Genomic DNA, 5,744 nt, shown 5'->3' with positions numbered 1-5,744 from the left:
ATTTTAAAACCAAAAATGCTTGATTGCATTTCAATGGCTTGCATGCTGTGTGATGACATGAACAAATGAATGATTGATACAGTAGCCTATATACAGTGTGCAAGAGTATTCCAAGATAAATATACAACACAGGGAATTAACGATCAATGGAAACAGTTGTTTTTCAGTTCAACATCTGTTTAGTATCTATGTAGGGGTTCCAGTCCGGGACTCATAGCTACATGTGGCAAGTTAGCATTGGTCCAAATGGTCTATACATTGAGCCTGAAATGGGATACTTGGTATTTGGCCATTGGACCAATGTTATTGCAAGGAATTCTAATTGGTCAACCATAGGCAAGGCTTGGGTATAAACAACATCCTGTCTCTTTGTTCAGTGGGAAAACACTGAGGACAGGGAAGAATAAACATCTACAATCTACTTTCCAGCATAACAATGATTGGTTCTCTTTTAATAAATATATTTTTCTCCCCCTGATTTGCTTTGGGGTCTGTGTTATTGTAGAATAACATCAACTGCTAACAAGTGCATTCAGAAAGTATTCAGACCCCCTTGACTTTTTCCACATTTTGTTACATTGCAGCCTTTTATTTTATTTTATTTTTTATAATCCTCAGCAATCTACACACCATACCCCATAATGACGAGGTGAAAACAGGTTATTAGAAAATGTTACTATTATGTTACAAATAAAACAGAACTACCCTATTTACAGTATTCAGACCCTTTGCTATGAGACTCGAAATTGAGCTCAGGTGCAACCTGTTTCCATTCATCAACCTTGAGATGTTTCTACAACTTGATTGGAGTCAATCTGTGGTAAATTCTATTGATAGGACATGATTTGGAAAGGCACACACCTGTTTATATAAGGTCCCACAGTTGACAGTGCATGTCAGAGAACCAAGCCATGAGGTCGAAGGAGTTGTCCATAGAGCTCCGAGACAGGATTGTGTCACGGCACAGATCTGGGAAAGGGTACCAAAAAACATCTGCAGCATTGAAGGTCCCCAAGAACACAGTGGCCTCCATCATTCTTAAATGGAAGAAGTTTGGAACTACCAAGACTCTTCCTAGAGCTAGCCGCCCGGCCAAACTGAGCAATCGGGGGAGAAGGGCCTTGGTCAGGGAGGTGGCCAAGACCACGATGGTCACTGACAGAGCTCTAGAGATCCTCTGGAGATGGGAGAACCTTCCAGAAGGATAAACATCTCTGCAGCACTCCAGCAATCAGGCCTTTATGGTAGAGTGGCCAGACGGAAGCCACTCTTCAGTAAAAGGCACATGACTGCCCGCTTGGAGTTTGCCAAAAGGCACCTAAACACTCTCAGACCATGAGAAACAAGATTCTCTGGTCGGATGAAACCAAGATTGAACTCTTTGGCCTGAATGCCAAGCGCCACGTCTGGAGGAAACCTGGCACCATCCCTATGGTAAAACATGGTGGTGGCAGCATCATGCTGTCGGGATGTTTTTCAGCATCAGGGACTGGTAGACTAGTTAGGATCGAGGCAAAGATTAACTGAGCATATTACAGAGAGAGATCCTTGATGAAAACCTGCTCCCGAGCGCTCAGGACCTCAGACTGGGGCAAAGGTTCACCTTCCAACAGGACGACACTAAGCACACAGCCAAGACAACGCAGGAGTGGCTTCGGTACAAGTCTCTGAATGTCCTTGAGTGGCCCAGCCAGAGCCCGGACTTGAACCCAATCGAACATCTCTGGAGAAACCTGAAAATAGCTGTGTAGCAGCGCTCCCCATCCAACCTGACAGAGCTTGAGAGGATCTGCAGAGAAGAATGGGAGAAACTCTCTAAATACAGATGTGCCAAGGTTGTAGCGTCATACCCAAGAAGATTCAATGATGTAATCCCTGTCAAAGGTGCTTCAACAAAGTACTGAGTAAAGGGTCTGAATACTTATGTAAATGTGATATTTCAATTTTTTCTTATCTAGCTAAAATGTCTAAAAACCTGTTTTTGCTGTCATTATGGGGTACTGTGTGTAGATTGATGAGGGGAAAAAAACAATTCAATCAATTTTAGAATAAGGCTGTAACACAACAAAATATGGAAAAAGTAAAGGAGTCTGAATACTTTCCGAAGGCACTGTATATGTTGGGGTCAATGAAGGGTGGATAGGAACTTGGTGCATGGAAAGTTACTGAGGGAGACAAGGGGAAGTGCAGAATTCATCTTCTGTTCCTAAGGAGGGAGGCAAAGGGCAACAGTCTAGTTTCAGTTCCTGATAAGGCAGGCCAGTTGCGGAACTAGGGAGGAGCAAGGAATCCGGCTCGAGGTCATGTCAACAGATGAAGTGAGTAGAAACCTCTGGGAGGGGGCCCATTTAGTTGTGAATTCCATACTGTAATTAGAAGCTAACCACTTAGCTAGACAGCTAACTAACTACTAAATTAGCAAACCAAATGGACAACTGCAGAGCATTTAACACATTGTAGAAAGTTTACTTAATAGTTATAAGATATCTAGCTGGCAAACATTTAGTTGTGAATTCCATACTGTAATTAGATCACCTGGCACATGCTGTACGACAGAGAGTGACTCACCAGGCTCCGGTCTCTTCTCGTTGACTGGGGACTACCGTAAGCTACATAATAATGTGACGTAATGTTCTTTAACTCATAACGTATTGCACAAGTTGACTGCAGGTATTTACTTAAAAAGTAGCTACAAATATTCAAATGAATCAAGAAAACTTCAAGAAAACAGTTTCAGCTGTATTGAAAACCCATCCAGTGTCTTTTTCCAAATAACCTGGTATCCACTATACCACCCAAGCCTAGTAACTACACAGACTCATTTCATAGAAGTTCTAATTACTGGCAGTTTGTCTACTTCACTTCTTTAGTCTACTCTCTGAGCACTCCAGATAGCCCAGTTAATAAAACACATGCTGGCAATACTGGTATCTGGGTAATTTGGTATTGTATTAGGATCCCCATAAGCTGTCGCAAAAGCAGCAGCTACTCTTCCTGGGGTCCACACAAAACATGAAACATTACATAAAAACATTTTTAAAGGCAACGTAGCCTACGTTTTTTTTACTCCTCAACCTCTCCGATCATTTTCATGATGTCCATCCGGTTTGCTTCTTTATGTCATATCTTTCAAACTGTGTTCTTTCACAAAAGTTCTTAACCTTTAACCTATATACTTATTAACTTAACTAGGTCTTTCCTTACAGCACTCAACCAACACGACTGGACAATAATCAAGATAAGACAAATCTAGAGCCTGCAGAACTTGCTTTTTGGAGTGTGGTGTCAAAAAAGCAGAGCATCTATTACAGACAGACCTCTCCCCATCTTTACAACCATTGAATCTATACGTTTTGACCATGACAGTTTACAATCTAAGGTAATGCCAAGTAATTTAGTCTCCTCAACTTGTTCAACAGCCACACCATTCATTACCAGATTCAGCTGAGGTCTAGAACTTAGGAAATTATTTGTACCAAATACAATGCTCTTAGTTTTAGATGTTCAGGGCCAGTTTATTACTGGCCACCCATTCCAAAACAGACTATACTGGTGTCATCCATGCAAGTCACAGTAGCATGAAATAACATCTACCTTCTCATTGAAACAGTTCATCATGAAACAGTTCTACTGCAACTTTTCATGCACAGTGGGAAGTTGGAATGAACCTGCTCTTACCTTGAGAAACAGATTTCCCAATCTTCTCCTCCTCTTCTTCATCTTTAATGTTGACATTCAGCTCCAGTGTTTGACTGCAGTCTTCCAGCTTCACTGATGCCATCTCTGGTACCTGCGGTGCAAACTGGACTCGACTGTCAATCAGGACCCAGTGACTGTAGGTTTGGACTCAGTGTGGAAGGAGAGAGGCAGGCTGGGTTTGTCCTCACTGTTGATGTTACAGGCCTCAGACTTAATCCTAGTCGGCCTGTAGTGATAAAGAGAAACAGACAACAGTCTTGACATTTCTGGAACTTTCTTTATCCTCAAAAAATTTATTATATTTCTTCTTGTTCAATTACCTAATTTCAACAGATCAGGTAGCTAAACATTGACAACAAAACATTCATTCACATTAGACAAGTGCACACAAATTACACAACGCAAGTACACTTAACCTATAGTAGATTTCCTAAATTCACAGAAATTAATAAATGACTCAAAAACCCTTTAGTACAATGTTTCAGTTTGTTTTAGGCAGCACTATGAGCTATTTTCCTTAATAACCTTATCTTCACTGTATTTTTTCACTCAACAAAACAAAAAACATTCACGGACGGCCAGGGCCACACTCCAACACTCAGACATCATTTACAAACGCAGTATTTGTGTTTAGTGAGTCCGCCAGATCAGGGGCAGTAGGGGTGACAATGCGTGATATTGATAGGTGAGTGAATTGGACCATATTGCTGTCCTGCCTCAGCATTCGAAATGTAACGAGTACTTTTGGGTCTCAGGGAAACTGTATAGGATTTAAAAAGTACAACTTGTCTTTAGGAATGAAGTGGAGTAAAAGTTGCCAGAACATATAAATAGTAAAGTACAAATACCCCAAAACTACTTCAGTAGTACTTCAAAGCCTTTTTACTTTTACATTTCAGTCATTTAGCAGATGCTCTTATCCAGAGTGACTTACAGTAATGAGTGCATACATTTTTCATACTGGTCCCCAGGGGGAATCGAACCCACAACCCTGGCGTTGCAAGTGCCATGCTCTACTAACTGAGCCACACAGGACTACTTAGTTACTTTACACCACTGCCAATTGTATTTCCTGTTCACACCATAGTAACAACTATAGATAAAGATAGAAACTACTGAATGTGTCTGAATATTATTACAAATGTAGAAAACTGATAAACATTGTTGTGGCAAATTCATCCTTATTCTGATCAAAGAACCAAAGTATTTCAGAGTTTTTGTTGAATTAGGATAGACTTTATTACATAAGCAATAGAGCCAAGGTCGTTTGCAAAGCATTTGCTTTTCCATCTCCCAGCTCTCAGTTTATATAGTCATTTTACATACATTTTAGCTCAACCCCTCCCTCCTGGGTTCCCCCACGACTGTCTCCAGTTTCCACCTCTTGACCGCTCCGCCCACTTCCTTAGTTTATGATAGAGGCGAAATCTGACTTCTCCTCTATGTATTCAGTTTGGAACCAATGGTGGTGTGACCAATCAAGCTTTGTCATTACATTTTACATTTACATACATTTTAGTCATTTAGCAGACGCTTTTATCCAGAACGACTTACAGTTAGTGAGTGCATACATTATTTTTATTTGATTTTTCATACTGGCCCCCCGTGGGAATCGAACCCACAACCCTGGCGTTGCAAACGTCATGCTCTACCAACTGAGCTACATCCCTGCTGGCCATTCCCTCCCCTATCCTGGACGACGCTGGGCCTCCCGGTCGCGGCTGGCTACGACAGTGCCTGGATTCGAACCAGGATCTCTATTGGCACAGCTAGCACTGCGATGCAGTGTCTTAGACCACTGCACAACTAACCGCCCTGTCATGTAAACATTTTCATTTTCAGGTTGAACTTTGTTCAACCCTGGCTCATCCTTGCTTGACCTGGAGATTGATTATGGACATGGCAGGCCCACAATCAATCTCTCAAACATACCCAAGCCTAACCCCTCTGTCCCACCCCATCACACTGTAATTTAATCAGGAAGACACTCAAGGAGAGACAAAGGGTTCAGCCTGGTTTCAGTCACTGATAAGAGAAGACAACCG

This window comes from Coregonus lavaretus (assembly GCF_964263955.1).
Source record: "Coregonus lavaretus genome assembly, contig: HAP1_SCAFFOLD_57, whole genome shotgun sequence".
NCBI lineage: Eukaryota > Metazoa > Chordata > Actinopteri > Salmoniformes > Salmonidae > Coregonus > Coregonus lavaretus.
The sequence above is the reverse complement of the archived record's forward strand: the minus strand, read 5'-3'. Positions refer to the sequence as shown.